General features: G+C 53.7%; 1 non-coding gene across 1 annotated transcript in view; it reads right to left on the minus strand.

The window, feature by feature from the left end:
• Window positions 1-1,358, minus strand: part of LOC121875499 — a 4,337-nt gene extending 2,979 nt beyond the window's left edge. Inside the window, exon 1 of the ribosomal RNA XR_006090618.1 lies at window positions 1-1,358. This exon is cut by the window's left edge and continues 2,979 nt beyond it. This is a non-coding gene — a ribosomal RNA (large subunit ribosomal RNA).
• Between the last annotated feature and the right edge of the window lie 5,704 nt (window positions 1,359-7,062).

Here is a 7,062-nt window from a genome sequence, read left to right on the forward strand (position 1 = left end):
CCCTGCGAGTTCCAGCTATCCTGAGGGAAACTTCGGAGGGAACCAGCTACTAGATGATTCGATTAGTCTTTCGCCCTTATACCCAGCTCCGACGATCGATTTGCACGTCAGAATCGCTACGGACCTCCACCAGAGTTTCCTCTGGCTTCATCCTGGCCAGGCATAGTTCACCATCTTTCGGGTCCCAACATATATGCTCATGGTACTTGCCGACTGCCCGCGAGCCTGCCCCGGTGCGCCCGCACCGACGTGTCGCCTGGGATGACAGCACCGCTGGGCGTTTTGGCAAGTCCCGCTTCCGCGCCCCTCCCATGAGGGGAATTAAACTGACCATCGCCCTGACGACCTACCACACGCAACGCCCAGAGACGGGGGAGTATCTCACCCCCGCTTTGTCGCGGGCAGGCGAGCCGCAGGCAGCCGGCCAGATCGGCTTCCAAGACGCACTGGAGAGCCTTGTTACAGTTGCCCCGGCGCCCGCCACTTATTTCGCCTTTGGGTTTAGTGAGCCCATTGACTTGCACACATACAGACTCCTTGGTCCGTGTTTTCAAGACGGTCGGGTGATCACCGACCTTTTGCACACCGGGCTGAGAAGGAACCACAATAAGCGGCGGGTAAGCTCTTTCTCGACGACCGTCAGAGGGCAGCCAGGACACCGTGGTTCTCTCGTCAAGGGTCTCCAGACGGAAGCTGAGAGAGTCGGCGGCGAGGTACCAGTCCGACCGGCCTTCGACGTCCCCCGCAACGGGTCACAGACCTACTACGAGGAATATCACCACGACGCGCCAGCGGAGGGGCGCGCCTAAACATTTTGGGTCGCCAATTACAACATTCTTAATTCCAGCCGACAGCCGTACGAGTTGAACTTTCAGTTCGACCTTCGAGTTTCCAATTCGTTTGGCTCTTTTAATGGCTCTTCTGTTTACTCTGAACTCTCTTCAAAAGTTCTTTTTCAACTTTCCTCACACGGTACTTGTTCGCTATCGGTCTCGCGGGTCATATTTTAGCCTTAGGATGGAGTTTACCACCTGCTTTGGGCTGCACCCTTTCAAGCAACCCGGACCTCTACAGAGAGGGGCCCTTCTGACCGTCCCATCCAGGCCCTCACGGGCGCCGCCATACGGCCCTGTCACCCTCCATGGGCAGTGGCCGCTTTCAAGCTTGACTTAGACGGTATGGGACGGCGTGCTGGACCCTCTGAAACGCAACACCCCTCGTGCCCGAAGACATCGAGGTTATGCGCTGGGCTTTTCCCGGTTCAGTCGCCCTTACTAAGGGAATCCCTGTTGGTTTCTTTTCCTCCGCTTATTAATATGCTTAAATTTGGCGGGTAGCTCTCTCCTACTACGAGGTCGATCGTGGTCTCATCATTCTTAGGGGGAACAAGTTCCCCAACCACGAAGCGGAAGACGCTCTGCCACCGACTTTCTTCACCACCGACATTACCAGGCAGGAAGGTTTGAGGGGCTTGTCGCGGGGGTACCAGCGGCCATGGCGCCGGCACTCCCACCCCTGACTCCGTTCCTTCTCATTGAGTGGTAAATAGCCAATAGGAAAAGTGTTCCAGCAGAACATCTCTCGCAGAGTCATATACACACACAGTTTTAATGCATATACGCTCGTGTTCCGCCCTTACTCGGCCGCACCTTTGCCGCTTAAACTTTGACCTCTTTCCCCGTTCCCGCATGCCACAGCAGTGGCACTTGTTTATCCGGAGAAAGAGAGCGAGAGTCGCAGTATTAATTGGCGTGAGCGGCCTTTCCGGCTGCAGAACTAGTGCTCTATCCCGGCGAGCGCCGTTATGAGGCGCAACACCGTCTTTAACGCGTTTAGAGAGAACTCCCCCTGCCTCCCTCCCAGTCATGAGATAGACGTGGACTCGTGGCGAACTCTCAAAGAGAACGCCCACACCGCGTCTGACCGTGGGAGAGGGTGGAGGAGCGCGTGAGGAAGAGCACGGCGTCACCCAAGCATTCTCATCTCTCTGCCTGCACCACTACATGGTAGACTGCGGGCCCAGGCGCACTCATCAATTTAGGTTCCACTGCAATGCATGCCAAGCACTCTTTTCGAGGTGATAGACGAAATTCCGGCGGGGCTTACTTAAAAGATATCCGACCCGGTTTCGTTTCCTCTTCGTGGGATGGAGTGCCTCTTAGAACATGTGCAGCATCAGCCATGAGCGGCCGACGGCCATTCGTGTCTCTGTGGACAGCAGGCAAAAGAGCGCCGCCTCCAGTTATTTGCGAGGGCGACAACTGCCGCTTTGTTGTGGTTGAATGTGGGTGCGCCAAGTCCATGGACTTGCTAGTGATAGGCTTGCTTGTTTTTAAGGGCACGCCTCGCGCAAGGCGCGGGCGATTAAACCCCAAGGCGGAAGCTCGGTTCGGGTTACCCTCGTGTCGGGGAGACAGTCAGCAGGCACCGAACTCGCAGCAACCGATGGATGTATATTTCGACCCCTCGTAGAGGAGTGCTGCGACAAGCCTGGCTGCCGCTGCAATATGCGTCTAACTTGTCGATGTATCTGGTATTCTGCGATTCATACCGACATCGTTAGAAGTTTGTTGCGTCTTCATCGACCCACTTGTCGGAAAGTGATCCCGTTATGCTGTGTATTTGCCATTGGGTCTTTTTGCGACTAACCATCACAGGTCGAGTCTCAATGAAAGGGTTTGACAGACATAGCCCAAGTTTGTGGTTTGGGTTTGGCCGGACGGCTTGTTGTTGTTTTTTGACACTTGAATTTCACTCTTTTTGGGTCAAGAGGCTTATTCGCCGGTAGTAAGGAACGGACGGGCAGCCGTCCAAAGCCCCGTCCGTCCTCCTCCGGTCTTCGCGCTCTCGCCCGAGTGTGGTCCACCTACAGCGTGGTGGTACCTATTTTTGGTGCGGGGGCCGGGATTGTCCTCTTTCGCTGCTGGAGTTGCCAGAGCAGAGCCCGAGACCGCCCAAATCAGGAGAGTAGTAGTAGTAGTTTTAAGAGCGCCCCGTTCTCTTTCTCTCTGTTAATGATCCTTCCGCAGGTTCACCTACGGAAACCTTGTTACGACTTTTACTTCCTCTAAATGATCAAGTTTGGACATCTTTCCGTCCGCTCGAGGCGACGACCCCAGAAACCAGACGCGGGGCCGACAATCCAAGAGCGTAGTCAGAACTCACTAAATCATTCAATCGGTGAAAAGTAGCGACCCAGGCGGTGTCTTACAAAGGAGCAGGGGCGTAGTCAGCGCAAGCTGATGACTTGCACTTACTGGGAATTCCTCGTTCATGGGGAAACAGTGCAGGCCCCAATCCTATCAAGAAGGCTTTTGAACGGGTTACCCGGCTCCTCTGGGAGGAAAACTGGTTGATCCCTTCAAGTGTAGCGTCTTGTTAGAACATCTAAGGGCATCACAGACCTGTTATTGCTCAATCTCGTCGCGGCTAGAATTGCAGCTTATCCCTATCTAAGAAGAAGTTGCGAACTGGACACCATTTTCTGGAGATCCGTCGACTACTTAGTAGGCCAGAGTCTCGTTCGTTATCAGAATTAACCAGACAAATCGCTCCACCAACTAAGAACGGCCATGCACCACCACCCACCGAATCGAGAAAGAGCTCTCAATCTGTCAATCCTTCCGGTGTCTGGGCCTGGTGAGGTTTCCCGTGTTGAGTCAAATTAAGCCGCAGGCTCCACTCCTGGTGGTGCCCTTCCGTCAATTCCTTTAAGTTTCAGCTTTGCAACCATACTTCCCCCGGAACCCAAAGACTTTGGTTTCCCGGAAGCTGCCCGCCGGGTCATGGGAATAACGCCGGCGGATCGCTAGTTAGCATCGTTTATGGTTAGAACTAGGGCGGTATCTGATCGCCTTCGAACCTCTAACTTTCGTTCAGCGATTAATGAAACATCATGGCAAATGCTGCTTTACGCGGTAGTTAAGTCTTCTGACGGTCAAAAAAATTTACTCTCTAAGCGTCCATAATACGAATGCCCCGCTGTTTAAATTGGTCATTTACCTGCTGGTTCGAAAACCAACAAAAATAGAACGAGGTCCTATTCCATTATTCCATGCATCTCACCATTCCGGGCCATTCAAATAGCCTGCTCTGGGTACTCTAATTTTTTCCATTATCTCGGCCACTCCGGGCCTCGACAAAGAGCATCCCGTGCGAGCCGGCGGGGCAACTGTTGAGATGATGACAGTAAACTTACCGGGGCTGATTTTGCCGTCAGTCGGAACTGAGATCAACTTCTGGCTTTTGGCGCAACAACTGTATCACGCTATTGGGCTGAATTACCGCGGCTGCTGGCGCAGACTTGCCCTCAATGGTTTTCGTTAAAGGATTTAAAGTGTGCTCATTCCGATTGCAGGCCTCGTTCAGAACTCCATCATTATTTTTCGTCACTACCTCCCGTGCGGGAGTGGGTAATTGCGTGCCTGCTGCTTCCTTAGATGTGGTAGCCGTTTCTCAGGCTCCCTCTCCGGAATCGAAACCTGATTCCCCGTTACCCGTTATAGCCATTGTAGGCGCATAACCTACAATCGAAAGCTGATAAGGCAGACACTTGAAAGAAGCGGCGCCGGTGCGGAGACCGTGCGCTCAGCCCGAAGTTATTCAGATTCACCACAGGTGGGTTACGGACCGGGGCCCGACCAGTTTTGAACTAATAAAAGCGCTCTTCCCTTGCGGTCAGAGACCAATTGCATGTATTAGCTCTAGAATTGCCACAGTTATCCAAGTAAGTGGGTTTACAGATCCAATGAAACATAGCTGATTTAATGAGCCATTCGCGGTTTCGCCTTAAATCGGCTTGTACTTACACATGCATGGCTTAATCTTTGAGACAAGCATATGACTACTGGCGGGATCAACCAGGTAGCTGCTGCTGTTGGCGGCGCCTATCACGGCGGCCAAAATAGTGAGATTGAGAGAGAGGCAGAAGACATTGGGCGAGGGACCGCACGTTGGCCTTAGAGAAATAGCAAACCAGATGATCAGATCTAACTGCACCTTCTCTTGCTATCCTCGGCGCCGGCAGCGCCACCGTGTGTGCCAATCTCCTCCCTTATCCGCTCCTCTTTGCCCCAGCTCCAGCGAGGCAGCCGACATTGGGCGAGGGACCGCACGTTGGCGAATCTCCTCCCTTATCCGCTCCTCTTCTCTTCTCTTTGCCCCAGCGAGGCAGAAGACATTGGGCGAGGGACCGCACGTTGGCCTTAGAGAAATAGCAAACCAGATGATCAGATCAAACTGCACCTTCTCTCGCTATCCTCGGCGCCGGCAGCGCCGCCGTGTGTGCCAATCTCCTCCCTTATCCTCTCCTCTTCTCTTTGCCCCAGCGAGGCAGCCGACATTGGGCGAGGGACCGCACGTTGGCCTTAGAGAAATAGCAAACCAGATGATCAGATCAAACTGCACCTTCTCTTGCTATCCTCGGCGCCGGCAGCGCCACCGTGTGTGCCAATCTCCTCCCTTATCCGCTCCTCTCCTCTTTACCCAGCTCCAGCGAGGCAGCCGACATTGGGCGAGGGACCGCACGTTGGCCAATCTCCTCCCTTATCCGCTCCTCTTCTCTTCTCTTTGCCCCAGCGAGGCATAAGACATTGGGCGAGGGACCGCACATTGGCCCATCTCCTCCTCTCTCTCTTTCTCTTACTGTTTGTGGGGACGTGGGCTCGTGAGCGCCATCGTCGCCCAATATTGGTTAGGTTGTGTATTTCACGGGTGGGAACCGCCATCATCGTTGTTAGGTGATGGGGTAACCCAACGTGTGCTTTGACGAGTTTTGGCTGCTAAACTCTCTTTTTGGTATACTCGGCTCCCAGACTGCGCCCTGGTCGTGTTGAACCATGAGCGTTGTCTATGCACATTTAGGGTAGCCGTTTGCGCGTGGAATAGTGCAATGAATCTCGGTCAAGAGACGGTTGGGCGCTGCATTGAAGGCCGGCACAGACGCGAAGACGGGGTGATCAGCCAACGCAAGTCCGCTAAGTTGGGCAGACAGCAAGGCGAAGGGGAGCCCGGACTGAAAGGCCGCAGCATATGCTGTGAAGGAAACTAGTAGGGTGGCGACGTGTGCGCCGAGAGAGAGACGGAGTAAATAATGTCCAAACGGAAGAGAGACCTGGCAAGTGTAATTGATAGAGCGCGAGGCTACTCGCCATAAGCCCACTCCACTGCCATTCCTCTGATCCAATGAGACTAAAATCTCTCTCCTTCTGCTCCAGCCATTGCAGGGCAGGGAAGCGACGGCAATTATGGTTGTTGTTTTGAATGCCGCGCTTTGCTTCACAGAGGCGCTCCGCTGGGGGGCGGAAGATATTTCACACCGAATATGTGTGTGAAGGCACCCTCTCCCCTTAATAAAGTGAAATAGTGCAATCCAGCATACAAGGTCGGACGATAGGACATTCACCATACCGCACCTCGAGAGTGGATGTTGTTTGTTGGGTAAGGTTAAAACCGGACTGTTCGCAGACAGCCGAATAACCCGGTTCCGGACTAATTGGTGGATGCAACATCATGATGCTGCTGCTGCTGCTGTCGCGGAAACCGCAGTGGCGACGTGTGCGCCGAGAGAGAGTAATAATGTTCAATAGGGAGAGCGACCTGGCTAGTGTAATTGATAGATCGCGAGCCTACTCGCCATTAGCCCGCTCCACTGCCATTCCTCTGACCCAATGAGACTATTCTCTCTCTCGCTCTCCTTCTGCTCCAGCCATTGCAGGGCAGGGAGAGGAAATCGACGGCAATTTTTGTTGTTGTTTTTGAATGCCGCGTTTTGCTTCGCAGAGGCGCCGAAGCGCTCCGCTGGGGGGCGGAAGATATTTCACATCGAATATGTGTGTGAAGGCACCCTCTCCCCTTAATATAGTGAAATAGTGCAATCCAGCATACAAGAGCGGACGATAGGACAGTCACCGTACCGCACCTCGAGAGTGGAAGTTGTTTGATCGTTTGTTAGGCAAGGTTAAAACCTGACTGTTCGCGAACAGCCGAATAACCCGGTTCCGGACTTACAATAGACGCAACATCATGATGCTGCTGCTGGCGCGGAAGCCGTGGTGGCGACGT

The sequence above is a fragment of the Homarus americanus genome, unplaced genomic scaffold (assembly GCF_018991925.1).
Source record: "Homarus americanus isolate GMGI-L3 unplaced genomic scaffold, GMGI_Hamer_2.0 scaffold59305, whole genome shotgun sequence".
NCBI classification, from domain to species: domain Eukaryota; kingdom Metazoa; phylum Arthropoda; class Malacostraca; order Decapoda; family Nephropidae; genus Homarus; species Homarus americanus.